The sequence below is a fragment of the Zootoca vivipara genome, chromosome 3 (genome assembly GCF_965207765.1).
Source record: "Zootoca vivipara chromosome 3, rZooViv2.hap1.1, whole genome shotgun sequence".
In the NCBI taxonomy this organism is placed as follows: domain Eukaryota; kingdom Metazoa; phylum Chordata; class Lepidosauria; order Squamata; family Lacertidae; genus Zootoca; species Zootoca vivipara.
The window spans coordinates 49,382,470-49,406,924 of NC_142586.1; the positions used below are offsets into that span (position 1 = coordinate 49,382,470).

Sequence of the window (24,455 nt, forward strand, 5' to 3'; positions counted from 1 at the left end):
ATTTAGCAAAACAATTAAAAATATATAAACAATTGCATACACAATAACAAGTTCAAATCCAATACGAATACAAACAGAATTTTCCACCTAGAGGGCACCAACAGATGCTGAAAAGACTAATGTAATTGTAACTATGAGAGATGCTTAGCAGCACTGGAAAGGCTTGGGCCCTATATGATTTCAACAGATATATGTTGCTTTACATAATGATAATACCTATTATTATTTATTAGACCTTTAGATTGCCCTTAATTCAAAAAGATTCCAGAAAATGACAAAGCAATACAAAAACCCAGCTCACATTAAAATAAAAATTGATGTACAATTGAAACAGGGATGGCTAACCTCTCTGGATATTACTGAACTACAACTCCCATCAGTAGCATTAAGCATGGCCAGGAATGATGGAAGCTGTAGTCTGGCAGCATTTAAAACATCTTGCTTTAAAACAATAATTGCAATAACTAAGGTTCTATAATATGAAAAAGAAAGCCCAAACCGAAAGGTAGGATCAGTAGGGTGACTCCAAACGCAGCAATCAGGAATCTTCTGAGGGAAATTATCTATTTCCCCAAGCATCAGCAAACTATAACATCACAACAATATTACTATATACAACAAGTCTAGACAAGCCAGATCTTTCTCCTGACAATGCAAAATGTTATAGTGGTGAAATCAAGATAGAAAGAGAAACTACTTTACTTGTTTTAGGTAGATGTCAGGTGCTATCACGTAGGATAGTTTTCATATGACAAAAATGCACCCTTGAAAAACAAAGAGAATACTATACATATCTTGACGCATCTAAGAATTGCAACGACAAACATTTCATAATAAAGTAGATCATGTTTGAGATTAAGTGGTGAGGAACTGGTCATGAATGAAATATGGCCTGCAAATGAACAGAAGCACACTACTGAATCATGACCTTAAAATAAATAGAAGAAATGTCTATCCAACCTTCTCTTAAGTGGCTTCAGAGTACCACATATACTGCCAGAAACACATGAAAATACCAGGCATGTTTTATAGTATCCTTCTCACTCCAGGTAGCACTACGGCTTCCAGTCACAGACAGTTGCAAGTATGTAGGAGTTGGCAAGAAAGTGAATGAGAACCCAAAGTCTCAGTGGCAAAACAACTCTCCAGGCCACCGGGGCGGGTGTGTGGATCTGCGCTCACAGCATTGTGCATTGGACACCATGCCTGGGCCCATACTACATGACTTGGCCAAAGGGGTATGACATGGGATGGCCTGCTGCCTTGGCTGATGTTGCACATTGCCTTGGTTGGCCCCCCAGATGCCCTGATCATAAGTGTAATGGCAATTATGTGGTCAGAACCGTTGGAATGACAGAATGGGAGCGGTGCTTTGGAGCCTGCACAAGTCAATCATATTTCGAAGAAAATGAATAGGGTACTGCAGTGCGCAGTGTTGGCACTCAAGGGTCAGGTGATTTGGCATTAGATTTGACAATGGGGCTCTATACAGACCCATTGGGGTGCACTTTCTGCAGGGGAAAATGAGGGTTGGTTGCTCGATGTGTGTAATAGCAGCAGGAATTAGTTGAAGATGCAATTGGTTTGGCAGTGAGTCAGTGGGATGGGACCAAATTGTGTGGTGGATAAAGCATTAGGTTGGATCCTTAGTCTGTATGGATGGTGGGCTGGGAACACCCCCATTCACTCCACGGTCCAAGAAATCAAGGTATCATGTTAAAGGAATCCAGGGTGGGGGTGCTTCTGTCCAGACACCCAGATGGGCGCTGAAGGGCCACAGCATCACCAATAATCTCGGGTGGGATCGCCCTGATTTGATGTGCATCATAGGGCGACCCTTAAGCTTGGTTAATCCTGTCAAACAATAAAGCAGCAGACAGGCAATTTGAGCCAGGATACACACCCAAGGCCTGTAATCAATAAAGTTGTGGCCTGTTTTATACCCCAAGTGGTTGTTTTCTGTTTATTTGCAATTTCACCATGCCTTGGCCCACCACCCATTGCTTTACTGTGCCCAGGGCCCACAACATCAGTCTCACATACTACATGCCACACCACTTTTGAAGTTCAATACTGCTTCAGAATCAGTTTATGCTACAGCATGGTGGATGGGTGTTGCTTTTCCAAGAAAACTCCTGAGTCCTGCAAGACACACAAGCCCTTAGGCATGCCTCAAGTAGCTCCCCTAATTGCTACTGTTACCTCCTAGCTGTGCCTTGCAATTCTGAACAATTCAATCTGTCAAAAATCTGCTAATATTTAAGTACTCAAATTCAGTGGTCTGATTAAGAAATTAAGGGAAAAAACATTCAAGCAAGGGGCTATGCTTAGGCTGCAGAAGATATTTGTATTCATTAGATTTGAGATGAACTATTTCTTTGCTGTTTTTAGAGCTTTCTAAATTGCATATTATAAATTGCATATTATAAATGGCAGACAGAGTATGGTGTTTTTTTCTCCCTCTTAAGAGTGTTGAAATTGGGATGGGAAAAGTTTTACTGCCTGTGGCATGTATACTAATCCCATTGCCTCAACTTTTTGGTAGGTTTTTTTTTTTAATCTGCAGAACATGTCTGGCCGAAGATAGCAGCAGGTCAAAATGAATGAGGATGTATACCATGAAGACAGGAGTGCCTGGCGTGCTCTGGTCCATGGGTTCACGAAGAGTCGGACACAACTAAACGACTAAACAACAACAACCATGAGAAACAATGCTTCTCTCACTCACACTTTGTTCAACTTTCTTAAACTACTGTTTACCTCCAGTTAGAAAGAGTGTTTTATCATTCATGAGAATGAAAGTTTTAATAATTCCTTGGGTATAAAAAGCATTAAGTTCTAGCACAATACAAAAAAAATAGCAGGCCAGGAATCCTTCAGGAATATAGCCCACAGTCTTCAAAACAATTCCATGTTAAAAAAAACTTCATACCAAATGTTTCAGACTATAGCCAGGAGGTTACCAAAGTTAGCAGGAAGACAGTTGCCTTCTAAACTTGTCACAAACTGTGCACAGAGTTAGATCAAATTGAAAGCACGCTCAGGGGTCACAGAATGCCGATCAGCCATTGTGGGACACTAAACAATTCATTGCAAGTTCCACTTGCCTCCATTTTTATTCAGATATCATCTCTTTACACAAGTCAACAACCCCTGCTTTTTCTTTAAAATCGTTTTAGCTGCTGATCCTCCCTCCTCCAACCACAACAAATATTGAAACTGAGACAAGATCAGGGATTGATGTTATTCCAAAACAACAACGTTGTCAAGAATGTTAATTCATTTGTTTAATTTTATAGTATGCCTTATGTGAAAGTCAAACCTAGAAATTATAACTCCTTCCAAGATAGCTAAGCTAACTACATTACTAATAATTCACTATATAGTCTTCCCCGCTTGCCCTTGAGGAGGCAAGAGCTCACATTGAAATAGGCACATACTATGAGGCAGCCACATACCAAGCATTTTGCAGATGGGAACAAAAACCCCATTGATAGGATTCTTTCAATGAATGAACTTATGTCAATAGAGTGAGTTGTTTATAGCATGAACCGTACTTGGTGACTGCCCTTTTTAAGGAATCACATTTCACAACTTGAAAACTCTTTTGAATCCCAATAACTTACAACTTACAAGTTCTTGTTCCATTACACATATTCTACCACCAGCAGACACAGAATCTCACTGTGTCCAGCAGAACTGTGCTGAACACAGCAGCATTCTTATACAGTACTTGCACAGTATTATCAATTATTTTTCATTTCAGAGCTGATTGCTTAGGATCCCCCCTCTGTTGTGTTCTAATCAGGGAAATGATATTTTGCTGCAGTATCTACTACTGTTATTACTAGTCTATCAGCCACAGATCAAGTGCTCAGTACAAATCACTTTCCAAGAGCAGAACACCATTGTCCACTTGCGCATACTAATTCAAAAAATTTAAATGCATTTTGCAGGCCATTTCATTCCCTTAAATCTACTAAGGATTTAATCAAATTTAAAAGGACTTTCTGTTTTTCTACAGAGAGGCACTCTCTCTCTCTCTCTCTCTCTCTCTCTCTCTCTCTCTCTCTCTCTCTCTCTCTCTGTGTGTGTGTGTGTGTGTGTGTAGAGAAATTCTCTACCTCACAAGCCAAGCTTTCTTTATGTAGGAAAGAACAGCAGAAGCCTTTGTCTTTTGTTCAAAAAATAATCGCAGAAGCAGAGCTCCGAAGTTACAAGACTCCAGTTGCTAGATCACAGACATAGGCTCAGACCAAAGTGTAGTAACAACTGAACTGTGTTCAGATGTTGCAATACAGAGCGGCCACTGGAAACATATTACACTCTGTTCTCAATACCTATTCTGGTTCTCAAACACTGCAGAAATGATGGTATTTATTTACTATTATAACATCTACATCATTTAGTACCAGGCTATCTTAAGAGCCACCATCTCTCCATACACTTTAACATCATTAGAGGTGGTCCTGTTAAGAGTATCCCTTCCTTCAGACAATGGTCCTTCCTGATGGTTCCCCTCAGGCTATGGGATGTATTAAGAGCCACTCACTGGGTCCACTTTCTCTTGGCATGTATTTCAATTCAGCCTTTTTCTGATTAATATGTTGTCTGGACTTTAATTTTTTTAAAAAACCAATATATTATTTGCATGAATTGTAAGTTAAAAGGTAAAGGACCCCTGGATGATTAAGTCCAGTCAAAGGCAATTATGAGATGTGGTGCTCATCTCGCTTTCAGGCTGAGGGAGCCAGCGTTTGTCTGCAGACAACTTTCTGGGTCATGCGGCCAGCATGACTAAACCGCTTCTGGTGCAACAGAACACCAGAGATCACGGAAATGCTGTTTACCCTGTAACTTTACTTGGAGCTTTACTGTTATTTAAGTGTGATTTCATTCTGAGGAGTTTGGGTTGTTTTTTTTACAAACAACAAGATGAGCTTTGTTGAATTTCAGAATCATGAATTGAAAGTATGAAGTTGCACTACACCAACTCTGACCATTGTTCCATCCTCCACTGTACTGTCTGTTCTAATTGGTATCACCTCTCCAAGGTCTCGGGTCAAGTCTTTCCCAGGCTGGTATCTGTGATCCTTCTAAGTGGAGATCCTGGGAACTGAACCTGGAGCATTTTGAAGGCATATCATGTGTTCTTCCCCTTCCCTTCTGATGTCAGGCAAGCAGCCCGACTGAAATAGAAGCCTTTTCTGATATTATTTTAGGAACCCCATTTACAGAGCTGTGCTTCACAGTAGTTCATTAGAACCACCTTCCTTCATCTACACCACTGAGTATCAGGGCTAAAGCATTTCCACAAGTAGTAGATTTAAGCTAAGCAGGTAGATTTAAGAATTGCATTTCACGTTATTTGTAGCAGTGTTACCATGAGCCACCCTATGGTCAAGACTGAACTACACCCTACCATTCCTTAAAATACTGAGTGCTTAAGAAACATAAGAGCAAGTGTCTGTCCATGTTGCAAGTCCAAAATTCCTGTTGCTTTCAATGAGAACATATATTTATCCAATATTTTAAAATTGTAATTCAAAAAATACAGTAATCTACTTACATTTACAACCAGTATTAGAAATTTTTGTGGACTGCAATTCACATTTGGATCCAAGACAATTCATGCACTTATTGGGTCTATGCCTGGCTTCTTACTTCTTGCTAGGTTGATGTTTTTCATCGGCCTAGACTCAAGAGCGTTTGTGGTTCGCATGAGTGCTCTGTCACAATGTGATACATTTCCTGTCTGGAAAGCAATTCGGCACAGGAAAGAGTGTTAAAACCCACACATAGTACAACGTGATGACTGAATATCTGCCTACTACACCTTGTTCAAATATGTGTTGTGCCTGCAAAGACACAACTGCATGCAGTTTACTGGCTCCTGTAAGCCTTGCACACAGTTGTTGTTGTTTAGTCGTTTAGTCGTGTCCGACTCTTCGTGACCCCATGGACCATAGCACGCCAGGCACTCCTGTCTTGCACTGCCTCCCGCAGTTTGGTCAAACTCATGTTCGTAGCTTCGAGAACACTGTCCATCCATCTTGTCCTCTGTCGTCCCCTTCTCCTAGTGCCCTCAATCTTTCCCAACATCAGGGTCTTTTCCAAGGATTCTTCTCTTCTCATGAGGTGGCCAAAGTATTGGAGCCTCAGCTTCACGATCTGTCCTTCCAGGGAGCACTCAGGGCTGATTTCCTTAAGAATGGATAGGTTTGATCTTCTTGCAGTCCATGGGACTCTCAAGAGTCTCCTCCAGCACCACAATTCAAAAGCATCAATTCTTCGGCGATCAGCCTTCTTTATGGTCCAGCTCTCACTTCCATACATCACTACTGGGAAAACCATAGCTTTAACTATACGGACCTTTGTCGGCAAGGTGATGTCTCTGCTTTTTAAGATGCTGTCTAGGTTTGTCATTGCTTTTCTCCCAAGAAGCAGGCGTCTTTTAATTTCGTGACTGCTGTCACCATCTGCAGTGATCAAGGAGCCCAAGAAAGTAAAATCTCTCACTGCCTCCATTTCTTCCCCTTCTATTTGCCAGGAGGTGATGGGACCAGTGGCCATGATCTTGGTTTTTTTGATGTTGATCTTCAGACCATATTTTGCGCTCTCCTCTTTCACCCTCATTAAAAGGTTCTTTAATTCCTCCTCGCTTTCTGCCATCAAGGTTGTGTCATCTGCATATCTGAGGTTGTTGATATTTCTTCCAGCAATCTTAATTCCGGCTTGGGATTCATCTAGTCCAGCCTTTCGCATGATGAATTCTGCATATAAGTTAAATAAGCAGGGAGACAATATACAACCTTGTCGTACTCCTTTCCCAATTTTGAACCAATCAGTTGTTCCATATCCAGTTCTAACTGTAGCTTCTTGTCCCACATAGAGATTTCTCAGGAGACAGATGAGGTGATCAGGCACTCCCATTTCTTTAAGAACTTGCCATAGTTTGCTGTGGTCGACACAGTCAAAGGCTTTTGCATAGTCAATGAAGCAGAAGTAGACGTTTTTCTGGAACTCTCTAGCTTTCTCCATAATCCAGCGCATGTTTGCTATTTGGTCTCTGGTTCCTCTGCCCTTTCGAAATCCAGCTTGCACTTCTGGGAGTTCTCGGTCCACATACTGCCTAAGCCTGCCTTGTAGAATTTTAAGCATAACCTTGCTAGCGTGTGAAATGAGCGCAATTGTGCGGTAGTTGGAGCATTCTTTGGCACTGCCCTTCTTTGGAATTGGGATGTAGACTGATCTTCTCCAATCCTCTGGCCATTGCTGAGTTTTCCAAACTTGCTGGCATATTGGGTGTAGCACCTTAACAGCATCATCTTTTAAAATTTTAAATAGTTCAGCTGGAATATCATCACTTCCACTGGCCTTGTTATTAGCAATGCTTTCTAAGGCCCATTTGACTTCACTCTCCAAGATGTCTGGCTCAAGGTCAGCAACCACACTACCTGAGGTGTACGAAACCTCCATGTCTTTCTGGTATAATTCCTCTGTGTATTCTTGCCACCTCTTCTTGATGTCTTCTGCTTCTGTTAGGTCCTTACCACTTTTGTCCTTGATTATGGTAATCTTTGTACGAAATGTTCCTTTCATATCTCCAATTTTCTTGAACAGATCTCTGGTTTTCCCCATTCTATTGTTTTCCTCTATTTCTTTGCATTGCTCATTTAAGAAGACCCTCTTGTCTCTCCTTGCTGTTTTTTGGAAATCTGCATTCAGTTTCCTGTATCTTTCCCTATCTCCGTTGCATTTTGCTTGCCTCCTCTCCTCCGCTATTTGTAAGGCCTCGTTGGACAGCCATTTTGCTTTCTTGCATTTCCTTTTCCTTGGGATGGTTTTCGTTGCTGCCTCCTGTATAATGTTACGAGCCTCCATCCATAGTTCTTCAGGCACTCTGTCCACCAAATCTAAATCCTTAAACCTGTTCCTCACTTCCACTGTGTATTCATAAGGGATTTGATTCAGATTGTATCTTACTGGCCCAGTGGTTTTTCCTACTTTCTTCAGTTTAAGCTGGAATTTTGCTATAAGAAGCTGATGATCTGAGTTACAGTCAGCTCCAGGTCTTGTTTTTGCTGATTGTATAGAGCTTCTCCATCTTTGGCTGCAGAGAATATAATCAATCTGATTTCGATGCTGCCCATTTGGTGATATCCATGTGTAGAGTCGTCTCTTGTGTTGTTGGAAGAGAGTGTTTGTGATGACCAGCTTGTTCTCTTGACAGAACTCTATTAGCCTTTGCCCTGCTTCATTTTGAACTCCAAGGCCAAACTTGCCAGTTGTTCCTTTTATCTCTTGATTCCCTACTTTAGCATTCCAATCCCCTGTAATGAGAAGAACATCCTTCTTTGGTGTCATTTCTAGAAGGTGTTGTAGGTCTTCATAGAATTGGTCAATTTCACTTTCTTCAGCTCCGGTAGTTGGTGCATAAACTTGGATTACTGTGATGTTAAAAGGTCTGCCTTGGATTCGTATCGAGATCATTCTGTCATTTTTGAGATTGCATCCCATTACAGCTTTTGCCACTCTTTTGTTGACTATGAGGGCCACTCCATTTCTACTACAGGATTCTTGCCCACAGTAGTAGATACGATAGTCACCCGAACTGAATTCGCCCATTCCCTTCCATTTTAGTTCACTGATGCCCAGGATGTCTATATTTATTCTTGTCATCTCATTTTTGACCACATCCAGCTTACCTCCACTCATGGTTCTTACATTCCAGGTTCCTATGCAATATTTTTCTTTACAGCATCGGACTTTCCTTTCGCTTCCAGGCATATTTGCAACTGAGCGTCCTTTCGGCTTTGGCCCAGCCGCTTCATCAGCTCTGAATCTACTTGTACTTGTCCTCCGCTCTTCCTCAGTAGCATGTTGGACGCCTTCCGACCTGAGGGGCTCATCTTCCAGCGTCATAACTTTTATATGCCTGTTGTCTTTGTCCATGGAGTTTTCTTGGCAGGGATACTGGAGTGGCTTGCCAGTTCCTTCTCCAGGTGGATCACGTTTAGTCAAAACTCTCCACTATGACCTGTCCATCTTGGGTGGCCCTGCATGGCATAGCTCATAGCTTCTCTGAGTTATTCAAGCCCCTTCGCCACGACAAGGCATTGATCCATGAAGGGGCTTGCACACAGTAAAATAGCTAAAAAGGTAAAGGACCCGTGGACGGTTAAGTCCAGCCAAAGTCGACTATGGGGTTGCGACGCTCATCTCACTTTCAGGCCAAGGAAGCCAGCGTTTGTCCACAGACAGCTTTCCAAGTCATGTGGCCAGCATGACTAAATCGCTTCCTGTGCAATGGAACACCATGACAGAAGCCAAAGCACACAGAAACGCCCTGTACCTTCCCACCACAGCCATGTGATTATCACAAATGGCATCCCTACACATTGGGATTTACCATTTTCCTTCAATGAAGCTTTCTACGCAGCTTCCTTCACTGTCTACGCAGAACATACATTTTTGATGACATGCCTCAGCATGCCACAGCCCAGCCCAATTCTGCTTATTTGTACCGCAGCCCTGAAAAGCCTTTTGTGCCCATGAGAGAATATTCTGCGCAGATGGACAAGTCCTAGGGCCTTCCTAGTTAAATGGCTTTAGTGTATAGGGCCACCAGATCTCAAGTTTGGGGAATGCATATTGTGTGCTTTTCAGATATTTATTTTCATTGCAGGTATTGGACATACAGCTGTAAGTGATGGTGACAAACAAAAGGTTTTCCTTTTTTAATGTAATTTTATTTCAGGCCTTGCTTCAGAGGAAGGAAACCTTGGGGAGCTACAATATTTACATTGAAGTTCAGAATGCTGACATGTAGCAAATGTTCCACAAAACGGATTCTCAATAGCTAAATTCCCTACAGGGAGCCAGCATCAACATGGTGTTTGAAGATTCGTCCCTCACATACTCTCTCCAAAAAAAGAAAAGGAAAAGTGTCAGAGCAAGCAACTGTGAGTCCCAGCTGTTCAAACCGTTCATTTTTCATAGCAATCCTATTCTTAGTCTAGAGCTCAATGGCATGAAAAGAAATATTGCCTGAAAGAGATTACTTTTCTATGATAGCAACACTAAGTACAGTTACTTGAAAACTCAGTGTGGCTTACTTCCAGTTAGACATGCAAAGGATCATGCTGTAAAAATGCAATTAACTTTGTGAAACCAATCTATAAAACTTATTGGTTGCTTTTTTTAATATAGTAATATTGGATTCATAGTGTCTACTTGCTGACAGATGCCTAATGGACAAAATACAATCCCACCAGGGTCTTTTTCTCCTCTAAGCAGCTGGGCGCATTTTCATGTGTCCAAATATCCTTTGGCACTTCCTGGCACTGTAGTACTTTAAAAATGTACTCAATAGGTTTCTGTTATAGACCTTCTATGTAACATAGACTACATCCCTACTCTTCTCTACAATGTGTTAATTGTTACCCCTTTGCTGCATAACTCCAAATGGCACAACTGGTAAATTACTGTCTTGGAATATAAGGTTGTTTGTTTTAAAATTCAAATTTTGCTAGGAAATGAACAGTGCAGCATAGGATACATAAACGTTCTGTGACCCGTTAGCCCCCACCTGGGCATACCAACAGAATCCTTCCCCTTGGACCCCCTTACCAGGGATCACCCTCGCCTGTAGCTACCATGAAAGCCTCTTAGTAGCCTTAACAGCTGACTACCAAGCACAAACACAAAAGTGAGATGGACAGAGCTAAGCATACCTCACTTTACCAGCCCACTCACTTTGTGAAATTCCTTGTAGACTATGGCTATTAGGTAAGTAAAACCAGTTATAAAATGCAAAGCTGAACAAGCAATCTTCAAAGTATCAGGACAAAAAAAAAGGTAAAGGTAAAGGACCCCTGACAGTTAAGTCCAGTTGCGGACAACTCTGGGGTTGTGGTGCTCATCTCGCTTTACAGGCTGAGGGAGCCGGCGTTTGTCTGCAGACAGTTTTTCCGGGTCATGTAGCCAGCATGACTAAGCCGCTTCTGGCGAAACCAGAGCACTGCACGGAAATGCCGTTTACCTTTCCACCGGTGCAGTACTTATTTATCTACTTGCACTTTTTGGGCGTGCTTTTGAACTGCTAGGTTGGCAGGAGCTGGGACCGAACAATGGGAGCTCACCCCTTTGCGGGGATTTGAACCGCCAACTTTCTGATCAGCAAGCCCAAGAGGCTCAGTGGTTTAGACCACAGCGCCACCCAGGTCCCTATCAGGACAAAGTGGGGAGTAAAACAGGGGAGCATGAGAAAGTTGTGTTGGTTCAAGTGTTCAAGTATATATACCTGAAGGAGTGTCTCCACCCCCATTGTTCAGCCCGGACACTGAGATCCAGCGCCGAGGGCCTTCTGGCGGTTCCCTCACTGCGAGAAGCAAAGCTACAGGGAACCAGGCAGAGGGCCTTCTTGGTAGTGGCGCCTGCCCTGTGGAACGCCTTCCCATCGGAGTTCAAGGAGACAAACAACTACCTGACATTTAGAAAACACCTAAAGGCAGCCCTGTTTAGGGAAGTTTTTAATCTGTGATATTTTAATGTATTTTGGTATTTGTTGGAAGCCGCCCAGAGTGGCGGGGGAAACCCAGCCAGATGGGCGGGGTATAAATAAATAAATAAATAAATAAATAAATAAAGGTGAAACGTAAGTAAGAATGATAGCTATGATAACCAATGCTAATTCTAATACCTGATTGCACACAGTGGGGAACCTGAGGCCCAGGCATGAAGGCAGCACTTCAGATGTCTCTATGTGGCCCTCAGGACTCTCCCTCAGCCACATCTCCTTCCCAGGCCACATATCTTATCCCCAGGCCACACCCCTCACTCTCTCTCCTATGTATCCTCCTTGAGTGCCCTTATGTGACTGGAGCTGTGATAATGCCTCCTGCTTGCCTCGATGGATGGAGTGTTGGTGTGTGGGTGTGAGTGTGAGTGTGTAGAAACCTCCAACTTTTGCATGGCTGGAATGAAGCCCACTGTACAAAGGTAAGAGCCACATCCATTGTTACACCCATTTCTGCCTCTGCCTCTGCCTCTACCAACACGCAGCTTTTGGAAGGCTCCTGCTGAGAGCATATGGCCATCAGGTTGAAAAGAATTCCCCACCCTGACACAGTAAAAAAAGAAAAGGTCTAACCAAGAGAGCATTGTTAAAACAACAGCAGCAGCAACAACAACAACAAAAATAGCCTGCAGCTGCAAGCCTGAATTAAGACTCCTCCAGAACACTTAGTTATAAGAAAACATTTTTATTTCATTTTTAAAGGAACAGCGCTTAAAAAAATAAGCCATATTTTAAAAACTGAACTGGGTTTTTTTTTTAATCTCTTACACAAAGCCATTCTTGTAACACTAATGTCTTCTTTTTGAACTTGAGCAATAGATAGCTACATCACACCACAGGAGGAGAGAAAATGCCACCATGTGCTTCAAATGTCAGCCTTGTTCTACTTTGCTTTGACATTAGAAGTCTGGCAAGATATTCTAAACAATTGCAAAGGGCTCAGAAGAGAGCACTCTGGAATTTGATAGAGTAGAGGGGTAGCCACAATTTCAGAAGTATTTAATAGGGGTGAGCAGTGACCATAAGATTTGCCTTGTACATGCCGTGTTTGAGAGCATCCTCATCTGTGTTGTTTTGATTCCATTCTTTATTTGGGTCCAAATCTGATACGTTAAATCTGCAGCTCTATTTTATCCCCATATAATAATGGGGATAATACATTGTTATTTCAACACCTCTCCTCCACAACACTGTGATTGAAATGCCCTGGGAAAATAATTCCCAGTGGAGAAGATGGAGAAATGCCATTGGGTGATAGAGAGAAGGCAGAACTGCTCAACACCTACTTTGTCTCTTATCTTAACACAAAAGGAAAGCGGTGCCCAACCTTGTGATAATAGAATAAACAAAGTAAGGAGGGTGCTGCAGCCCAAGACAGGAAAAATAGGTAGTAAGTGAACACCTAGTTACTTTAAATGAATTCAAATTTCCAGGGTCTAATGAGCTTAACTCAAGGGTACTAAAGGAGCTTGCGGATGGTCTCAGAAGGTCTCTCCATAGAAGGAAGGGAGTGAGAGGCTTCCCTGCTCTTCTGTTACAACCAAGTGCTACTGAGTTCTCTGCTTCAGCATTACATGAAATTTCAGAATACATGTGGAAATTACTTCCATACATGCATGTAGTAACACATGTAGAAACTTAGCCCAGGTAAATGAAACTGAGTTTTTGGAGATGAACAAGACAGACTTTGCTCAAGACAACACTATGCTCAAGCAATTTCTGCAATTCATTTTAAAATCTGCTCATCATGAGTTTCTTTTTTGAATATTTTATTTTTACAGGGTTATTCATTCAGGTCTACATTCCATTTTCTTTTATCCAATCTTCTGTACAAGTAATGAACCAATAAATCAAGATGAGTAAGGGCTGACCTGTTTCAATCAAATGCCTTAATTTGTATTAAATTAAAAGTGTAGGAGGTCCCTCCTTGGTCCCTCAAAGCACCAGATGCTGCTCCTAGCTTCCCTCCAGCTTCAAGCATCAACAGGGCCGTCTTCAGCATACCTGGCGCCCTGGCGCGACAGATCCCTCCGGCGCCCCCCGCCCCGTTTCCCATGACGGTGGGTGGGCGGGCGGGCACAGTGCGGCAGCGTGGCACCCAGCCTGGCCGTAGGGCCGGCCCTGGGCCAGGGGGCGCTGCCCGCCCCCTGTTGCGATGCCCCTGCCTCCGGAGAGTGGCCTGAAGCCGCTGAACAGATGAGAGGCTGTAACATTCATACTAATTTGTTTGCATGAAAATAATAGGACACTGGCTCTTTATTGAGGATTTGTTCTAATTTGTGTGCAAGGAGTTCAGCAAATGTTATCCCACACTTTTCAGGGCCTTTCACTGTTACTTTTCTTATTGCAAAAAATCTGATTTTGAGAAGTGAATTTCTTGCAAAATAGCTCCAAATCAATTCTAATTGTGTAGCCTGAATTTGATGGTCTGTGATTGAATCTCAGCAGGAAACAGTGACACAGTCTGGAAGTGGCCAGCGACTGAGGAAAAGGAAAGGGAGGAAATATAACATGACCAAATAAATCGGTTCACACCTCTGCCACAATCAAAGCTAACAAAGACCATCGAATGAACACCAATACAATGTAGACCAGAGGTCTAAAAGCACATCCATCTCTGCAACTATGTAGGTCTGGGCCTCAATGGTGTCTGGGAAACCATTTTTATACATTTCTTGTTTACATGCATGTGTGCAAGAGCCAAGAAACGCACACACACCTACATGGTTTTCTATTCATCATCTTATCTATAACTGACACAAAATCATCAACACACAAAGACATTGCAATAAACCATTCTGATGTTTCACAATGATAAGACCTAAAAAATGCCTTCCTTTCACACACAGAGCTCACACAAGAAGTAATTCACAGCTTCCTTCACTCTCATTATGTCTTGTTCATGAAATCAGCATTTCAATGCCTATTATTTTGTTCAAGCTTGTGTTATTAATGCTGTTTCTACATCCAGCACAGAGAAAGCAGGCACATTTTTTCTTACTTACAGAAATTTTTCTAAAATAACATAATGAGGGAAGCAAAATAATCAGGAAGTGCAAGTACACCAGAGATCTCAATTAGATTCAGGGTGTATTCTTTAGCTTTTATTGACCCTTTTCCATTGGTTGAATGCCACTGAAATAGACATTCTTCCATTTTTCTTTGAAAGTACGCCAGAGAGTAGAAAATACCATATACAGTTACGAACAGGAGGAAACGACCACACAAATAAAAGTTAACAAGACATGCACCATCACCACTACTAGTCTAGCTGTGCTTTGGTGCTTCTTCCCTGTCAACACTCCTGTAAAGCATAATTGGATAAACTTTCCAGAAAACCCTAAACCCACACACAAACTCAAAGGCTTCATAGAATATATCTTGCCCAGGTGTTACTATGAATTCACAAGGTAACTTTTACCAACCTGGTGCCCTCCAGAGCAGCCAGCAGCGTCCTGACTAGTATTTCTTGAAAGGTCTCAGTAAATATCCCCTTAAAATCTAAAATGCATAAAACACTGATTGCTCTTCTTATTTGCAGTGGCTCAGTCTCTCATACATTATATAATCCCCTCTTAACATGCACACTTTTCATTGGATGCCAGGACTGGGTACCCTCCCTCCCTTCTGTTCTGAACAGAGGAGAGGTGCAAAGAGCTGAAGTGATCCCACCTGCAAGTGTAACCACAGTGTGAAACAGATTGTGCTCAGGAAACAACAGTGTGAGTTTTTGGTTTCTGCCTGCTTGAACACTTCTATCTCTACAGTAAGGAGGTTTCTGGAGCAATAATCACAATCATGTTTTAATCAATACAGATGTACTGCAAACCATTACAAACCCATTTCAAATTATGGTTTCTGTCTTCTGGACATTTGCAAACCATGGTTTAGCTATTCAGATATAATGGCATGATGTAGATGATAATTCCAGGTTTCATAAACCATGATTATGAAGGGAAATGCCAGGGATGAGTTTTTCTCCTCTTTCATACCAATGTGGCACTTCATTTCTGGATTGTATTAAGACAGTTACCCCATTATGTCCAATCAAGGAATTCTAGCTTAATGTCACATCTAGTTTAATGTCATGTGTTAATATAACACACCTGGCTTAAGCCAAAGTGTCTGGTTCTGACATAAGAGGGAACTGTGGCTTAATACAAGCTAGAAATAAAGCACTGAAGTGGTACATGAAGGAAAGAGCACTAGTTTTGTTCTTGGTTCCAGATCATAGCTAAGGAATAGAGAGTTCAACCATAATCCTTTATCGGGATGATACAGCTGCTGTATCATGCTGAGCTAAAAAAGCCCAGCAAGAAACAAAGTGGGTGCAGCCTAATCTCCAGAAGCCAGAAAATTCACACAGTCCTGATAAGCTTGGCTTACTGTGACGTGTGAACCAGGCCACTGTGTTGGTGCCACTTAGATTACTGTGTGTTCTTTACTGATGACAAGGTATGAAGCTTTCCACTTCATCTCATTGAAAATAGTTCCAGGAAGGTCTCCTCTTCTTCCTGGTGTTTTAAAAAACCAATTAAAGTGTAAGGTAACTACAGTGTAAAGGCAGTGCCTTCCTTCCTGGAAGTACTGTGTGATATAGGTGAACGTTTCCAAGAATGAACTCTAATGCAGTCGCTTAGTGCTTCATTCAGATTTCTGATTTAATTCACCCGGCTGTAATACTTAGAAACTGAAATAGAATGTGGGGCAGGTGGATCTCTGGATTGTCTGCATATCCCTTTGCATGACCCCATACAACACTAGAGATCAAAAGAGATTTGCAGAATGCAAATTAAGACAATGGGACTGTATACCTGAAGGAGCGTCTCCACCCCCATCGTTCTGCCCGGACACTGAGGTCCAGCGCTGAGGGCCTTCTGGCGGTTCCCTCACTGCGAGAAGCAAAGCTACAGGGAACCAGGCAGAGGGCCTGTTGAGTTTTACGGCCCTAATGAGTGATTGATTAGTTCATTAGGTCTTTGCCACCTTCAGGGTCCAGTCGGGCTTCCTTATCAGCGGACTCTTGGCAAAGAAACTGCAGAGTATCTTCTTTCTCCTTGCGTAGTGAAACCTTGTGTGAACTTAACTGGAAGTAGCTCACAATAATTCACAAAGAACAGCTTCTCTTTACTAAACTAATTGCTTTATTTACAGAAAGATATAACATCTAACCCGGAGAGTTAGACGGCATGGCTGCTCTCCCTTCTCTGGACAAAACCGAAACTAATTTTCACACAGACAGAACAAAGAAACATTCCCGTATGTGGGACCTCCCAGTGATCAGGTGACACACAGCACATAGCACACAGCTTAACCCCTTAGTGGGTACTTGCTACTCCTCACAGGGCCTTCTCGGTAGTGGCACCCGCCCTGTGGAACGCCCTCCCATCAGATGTCAAAGAGAATAACAACTACCAGACTTTTAGAAGACATCTGAAGGCAGCCCTGTTTAGGGAAGCTTTTAATGTTTAATAGATTATTGTATTTTAATCTGTTGGAAGCTGCCCAGAGTGGCTGGGGAGGCCCAGACAGATGGGCGGGGTATAAATAATAAATTATTATTATTATTATTATTATTATTATTATTATTATTATTATTTTCTTACCTGGTTAAAAAATCCAGTTTACCAATTTTTTTAAAATCTCCATAGCCTTTGCTTGGCTATCTTGCCTGTATTTAAAAAGATTACTGGTTGATAGCGTTTGGTTTTCACTATTGGTTTACTCTCTCCAACTTATGGCTTCTGAGGACCCACAGCAATAGGATATATTTTAAAACAAGAGAGGGTTTTGATAGTACAAACAAGTTTCTAGAGAATGTTCTTAATCACTGATAACGTTAAATGATTCTCAATTCATTTCCTTCAAAAATGAGAATGAAAGGTGGTTTCTTAATCTTTTCCTGGAAGAAAAAGGAAACAATCAATTGATAATTTCCAGAGTTATATGTTACAGAACTGAACTGGAGGTTCCTTGACTGAAAATTAATTCACTACATTTGCTGCTGAGGAAATCCAAAACTCGTGCAAATTTATTCTACTTTTGAAGATTATGTTAAAATGCAAAGTCATATAGATCTACAGTAACTTCTGGTATGATTTTAGACTCTGGGGAAAGATTTGTAGCATAAATGTAGCTGTCATGTTAACAACTTTCTAACCTCCGAAGATATTTTTAACTCCATCCATGCAATTACAAGTATTGATTCCTTTCTTTCTATTTTATCCAAAGCTACAGTTGCCTCTGAAAAGTATAGCCAGCCCTTTGAAGTACTTAACTTTTTCAAGCTATACTTTCCCTCCTATATATTTATAGAAACATCAGATACTCTAAACTGTGTCATTTAGCTTGCTTATAAGTCTCACTTCCATTTGGAAACAGTTTTAGCATTCACACAGATCTATTTCACAGAACAAATGCTGAGCAGAAAAGACAAGGACATTTTTATACATAAGCAAATGCACTGGTCTACTCAGCAGGAGCAAAACACAGCCTTTTGATCTAGTAACAGGCTCTGAACCACATACTAGTGCCACATGGCATATAATATTTTAAAACTAGTTTTAGACTAAATGATAACTTTAGAAATGCATTCAGTGACTTCCCATAGTACTCAAAGAGAATCAAATAACCACTCTAAGAAGCATACAGGCAATTCCCCATTTGCAAGGGGGTTGCATTCCAAGACACCGCGCGAGTTGGCGGGACGCACATAAGCCCCACCCTTCCGGTGCTGAAAATGGTGCGCGTATCAGTTGTATGTGCCTCAAACGTGTGCAAATGGGGAGTTGCCTGCATTTGGTACCCAACATCTCTATCCAATTAGCACACTCTGATATTTATTAATTCATTTAATTTATGCCCTGTATCCTCAAGAAATTTCCAAGTTATCATGCCAGTTGCAGGAAGAGTCAACATATTGGTACATCAAGAATATAGGATAAATGCACCTGCAAAATCTGAAAAGTTGTGGAATTGCTTCATGTGTAATCTACCTAGCTCACAGCACAACCTGCATTTAATCAAGCTTTGGTTCAATTTGCTTCTGTCAGTTTTGTGGTTGCATGGCAGGCTTAAATTGCTAGCTAAGCATATGATGAGGCAATCACACAACTTCACCAAGAGCCACAAGCAAAATGAAAAAGCAAGCAGGGTACAGTACTTCATGTATGAGAGGAGGGTTTCAGAAAAGCATACCCAGGGCACACAGATACCAGGTTTCATATTGGTTGGGGAAGAAATCTTTAACTGTCACGGCATTCTCCCAAGAATCTTTTGCTGTTTGGAAAAAGTTCAAAGAATTTGCTTGGATTCTAGCACTGTAATCGTATACATGTTTACTCAGAAGTAAGTCCTACTGTTTTCAATGGGCCTATTCCCTAGTAAGTGTGTTTAAGATAAATGTATGCTCTTTTGGAGGACCATTCATCCTCCATAAAAGGGAGGGGGTGCATGGTTACTTTTGGGGTGGGCAGGTAATGGGGGTCACTCTCCCGTCCCAGGGACATGGTGTGACCAAGAGCAGCTAAGCCTCTGTACAAAACCCAAAGACTGAATATAATTGTTTTTGCTGCAGCCCCAAAATTTACATGCAAAAACTTCAGACCAGCATCAATTAGGGATTGCATCCCAGGGTTCTTTAAGAAGATGCAATTACTATTAAACTAGAGGTCTTACTCAAAACATCTGTCAAAGCATAGTGAAATTGTTTTGTATTAGTTCATTAAAATATAATGTGCTTTCCCACCCGAAAACCCCTTGAAGAGGGAAATGGGGGTTAAAGCAAACTTCCCACTGAGAAAGGAAACCCAAATTGCCCTTTCGACCAAGGAGAAGCTAATCCTCAAAAGTTAACAGAATATCTAAGATTATCTGAAGACTGAGTTCTTTGCATGACTCATTTGTTCTTCCAGCACAACAAAAATGCCAACAATCAGTGTTAAGTCTTGACTGTGTAGCCCGATAATCATTCCATGTCTATAGAACATATCACCACAGGAATTATTAACACATCATGGGTTGCAACATTTTCCACTTACTAGTAGTTCAAGTCACCCTCCAGGTTTTTTTCCCTACTCAAAAACTCTAGGCAGCCTGCAAACTCTAAATATTTTCACTATTTTCATCCAAGAAGATGGAATAACAGACTCATTAACGTGGCAGTCATCCCTTAACACACTATTCAGAAGCAATGCAGATGCTGCAGAGGTGTTTGCCATGGGGGGAGGGTGGAACAGCACTGAAGAAATGGTAGGTGATCGTTAAAAATGAACAGACTCAACTAATCAAAGCCCATGAAAGGAATCTTGTTGCCCCAGGACTGATAGGAAACTGATATTTAGAGCTACTTGAAGACAATGCTTACCAAGAGTTACTTACCATGGCCTGCTTAATCCAGATGATAGTGGGCCATGGTGAAAGTCCTTAACACATATACTTCATATGTGTGCTCAGTCACATTAAAATGTACCTGCCATGCTGGCCAATTCATTTGTAAATGTAGCATGCCAGTTATCAATGGCCTGGTTTTGTTAGGATGATGACATTACACATGAAAGGGAAAGCACACATGGTAACTGCATTTAAATGTAATCAGGCACACGTGAAGACTTTACACAGGTAAGATCATGCCTGTATTATTAAAGCCTAAGGAGAAGTTACAAAAATAGGGTTTTCTGTGTCTCTGCCTTTTGCCACCAAAATGTTTAAAAAGAACATTGTTCAGTGCCTTCACCCAAATTCTCTTCCATTTGAGGAGTATGACTTTGGACATATTCATGTCACAGGAGTAGCTGAGGGCACAGGACTTGATGATCTCTTGCTGCTTGGCTTTCCCTAGCTTTCCATTACATCTCCTTCTGGGCTTTTGCAGTGTCTGTTCCTTACTTTGGCATCTAAAAGCTCATTCTGATGCTCTTCCTCTCCATTGCCCGTGAGGAAGGAAGAGTAGTAGTGACAAGGACCCACCCTTACGCTAGGCAGCTCATTTCAATCTGTAGATTTATTCACATGGGGTGGGGGGAACTGTTGTGAACGACCCACCCAGCCTCCTATTTCAGTTTTGCTGTGGGCCCATAAACCCTCCCCAAACTTCTGCCAGTTCGCACTATCCTCACTTCTTTTTCAGTGGCACTGTTGGCATTCAAACTGTTTCACTTCCTTTTTATTTTTAATCTTTCATGTTATTCTTTATAAAGCACAGACTTCTGGAGGCTTCTGCTACCCTCTCAGGGCTTCTTTGGAGGTTTTTCCTGATTCAAAAGTAAGGAAAGCAAAACAGAAAACAATAAATGCTATCACTGAAGTAGAATAGTTATGTTCCTTTTTACAAAGCCTTTCCTCAGAAAAACCGACACCAGAGCATTGGATGCAATTGCTGCCTGCTGAGTTTCCCTCGTCCTCTGTTCACAGTTTCCATCACTGGCTGAACTATTTTTATCAAGGCCATTATAACCTGCAAAAGCATGAAGTGGACTTTAGTCCATTAAAGCATATGCCATAATAAATTTGTCCGTTTTTAAGATTCTTTTAAGCCACAATACAATTTTGTTGTTCTTCCACCTATATAAGGCTGCATACGTCTCTGGGCAAATGAACTCGTGTATGTCTGTCCACCTTCTCCTTAAAAGCTTTGCTGATCTGGACTAGGGAAGTACTATGAGAAAGATCAGAGGAAGAGAAATTAACAGGCTAGTTATGGTTCTCTGTAACCTACTACCGTACCTCAGAAGAAATGCCTTCCAAATGCTTCCAATAACTACATTTGAGGAAACCCCATGGCAACTAACAGGATACTTGGTGCCAGTGCTTTAGTAATACCACTAACTAACTGATACATCAGTTCCTTCCCCTGTATCTTATCTATTTGTCAGATTCCAAATCACAAGTCTGATTGGTAGGATGGGGGGGGGGGGAACCAGAAGGGTGCTGAGAGCTGTGTCCAGTTCAGCAACACTACAGCACTGATATGAAAATAACTACAGTGGTACCTTGCTTTGAAAACAGCTTAGTTTATGAACAGCTTGGATTAAGAACGCTGCAAACCTGGAAGTAGGTGTTCTGATTTGTGAACTTTGCCTTGGAATAAGAACATGTTTCGCTTCCTGTTGATTGCGTTCCATTTGTAAATTGAGTCCCCCGCTGCTATGGGAAAGCACGCCTTGGTTTAAGAATGCTTTGGTTTAAGAACGGACTTCTGGAACGGATTAAGTTCGTAAACCAAGGTACCACTGTATTTAAATACACCATAAAATATTTGGGTAGTGATAGCCTGTTATATGCAGAAGGTGAGCAGAAATCAGGATAAGCCATTTCCTAACAGAGGACAGTTAATGCAAGTTAATGCCATACACTTTTATGTCCAAATGGGAGTTTTACATTGGCGGCTGGTGCTAAACTGTTTAAAGATTCATTTTACCAGATGTAGGAATATATACTAAGTCAGACTACTGGTCCATATATCTACACACTGACTGGCAACAGCTATTCAGGCTTTTAGGTGGGGGTCTCTCCCAGCCTATCCTAGAGAGACCAGGGATTGAGCTTGGGACCTTCCTGCATGTAAAGCAAATATTCTACCTCTGAGCTATGGCCCTTCCTAAACAAACAAGGCAGCAGCAATGCTAAGGAATGCTAAGGAAAAGGCTAAGGAAAAAACAAGACTTTATAATCTCTTCTATTGGGAAGGTTTCAAAACAAGATGAACCAAAAGCCCACAGTTCCATACTCTCTCTAGCTGTAGAGGAAAACATGTCCTCTCAGCAGCCATTGCAAAACAAATTAATAGATTTATCACTACCCCCCCCCCCCACAACAACAACATATTAATGTTTGTTTCAAAATTAAATTAACGGCAGTTAAGGGCTTTATTTTGACCCATAAAGCCTTAAATAGCTCATACCCTTAAACCACAATACTTCAATAACTGCCTCTCCCCATATGAACCAACCTGGACCCTGTGATCATCATCTGAGGCCCTTCTTCATGTGCCTCCTCCACATAAGGTCTAGAGGGTGGCAAAAGAAGAGCGGGCCTTTTCTGTGGTGGCTCACCATTTGTGAAATGCTCTCCCCAGCGAGGCTTGTCTGGTGCTGTCATTACATATCTTTAGGCACCAGGCAAAAACAGTCCAGGAATTTGGCTAATTAAACAATTGATGGCCTTTTAAACTGTGGCAGGGGGTGTTAATTGTTTTTGTTTGTTACTATGTTATGCATTGTTGTGTTTTTATATTGTAAACCACTCTGTGATCTCGGATAAAGGGTGGTATAGAAATTTAATAAATTATTATTGCTATTGGAACAAAACAAGAAGTCATCTGCATGATATCTTCCATAGCTTTTCTACTTGTAAACAAACGAGGTTATGGGAGATATAGTCCCAGTCTGACACTATCCCAAGGTATCCCAGCACTATGTAAGACAGCACAGAAAGGTTAATGGTAGCTACTTTCAAAATTATAATAACATGGAGAATGCGGCTACAGTATAAACAAAATAGGTTCCAGAGATCATTTAGGGGTTATAGTGGACAACATAGCTAGGTTTTGAGAAGCCTCAGCAGTATCCCATCAGATGGGCCATCTGCCCACCAGTTTCCTCTGTTCAGGGGCAGCAGTGTTGCCCTCTGAGGCCACTGAGACATCAGTAGCTGCCCAATGGTAGACCCCAATATGTAATGTCAAAGCTGCTGGATCTCTCAGCAGCTTTTGACACCATCAACCTTCTGGACTGTCTAGAGGGTTTGGGAGCTGGGGGCACTGTCATACAGTGGTTCCGCTCTTTCCTCCTGGGCCATGTTCAGAAAGTGGTGTTGGGGGATGAATGTTCAGACGCCTGGGCTCTCACTTATGGGGTGCCTCAGGGTTCCGTTCTCTCCCCCATGCTTTTTAACATCTACATGCAGCCGCTGGGAGAGATCATCAGGGGGCTTGGGCTGGGTGTTCATCAGTATGTGGATGATACCCAGCTCTACCTGTCTTTCAAATCAGAACCAGTGAAGGCGGTGAAGGTCCTGTGTGAGTGCCTGGAGGCGGTTGGAGGATGGATGGCGGCTAACAGATTGAGATTGAATCCTGACAAGACAGAAGTACTGTTTGTGGGGGACAGGAGGCAGGCAGTTGTTGAGGACTCCCTGGTCCTAAATGGGGTAATTGTGCCCCTGAAAGACCAGGTGCGCAGCCTGGGAGTCATTTTGAACTCACAGCTGTCCATGGAGGTGGAGATTAATTCTGTGTCCAGGGCAGCTGTCTATCAGCTCCATCTGGTACGCAGGCTGAGACCCTACCTGCCTGTAGACTGTCTCGCCAGAGTGGTGCATGCTCTGGTTATCTCCCGCTTGGACTACTGCAATGCGCTCTACGTGGGGCTACCTTTGAAGGTGACCCAGAAGCTACAACTAATCCAGAATGTGGCAGCTAGACTGGTGACTGGGAACGGCCGCCGAGACCACATAACACCAGTCTTGAAAGACCTACATTGGCTCCCAGTACGTTTCCAAGCACAATTCAAAGTGTTGGTGCTGACCTTTAAAGCCCTAAACGGCCTCGGTCCAGTATACCTGAAGGAGCGTCTCCACCCCCATCGTTCTGCCCGGACACTGAGGTCCAGCGCTGAGGGCCTTCTGGCAGTTCCCTCACTGCGAGAAGCAAAGCTACAGGGAACCAGGCAGAGGGCCTTCTCGGTAGTGGCACGCGCCCAGTGGAACACCCTCCCACCAGAGGTCAGAGAGATAAACAACTACCTGACATTTAGAAAATACCTAAAGGCAGCCCTGTTTAGGGAAGTTTTTAATCTGTGATATTTCATGTATTTTAATGTTTGTTGGAAGCCGCCCAGAGTGGCAGGGGAAGCCCAGCCAGATGGGCGGGGTATAA

The 24,455-nt window shown here is 42.2% G+C and overlaps 1 protein-coding gene across 26 annotated transcripts in view; it reads right to left on the reverse strand.

The window, feature by feature from the left end:
• FYN (FYN proto-oncogene, Src family tyrosine kinase) overlaps window positions 1-24,455 on the reverse strand; it is a 120,099-nt gene that overhangs the window by 69,947 nt on the left and 25,697 nt on the right. For 4 of the 26 annotated variants that reach the window (XM_060272639.2, XM_088667253.1, XM_088667248.1 and 1 more), the window contains exon 1: window positions 5,570-5,708. The exons of 16 other annotated variants lie outside the window; for them this stretch is intronic. The gene's annotated coding sequence lies outside the window, so the exon portion shown is untranslated. Of the gene's footprint in view, window positions 1-5,569; window positions 5,756-15,006; window positions 15,117-16,395; window positions 16,535-24,455 lie in introns of those variants that run through there. 6 more of the 26 variants (XM_088667242.1, XM_088667245.1, XM_088667244.1 and 3 more) reach the window with 5 other exon arrangements.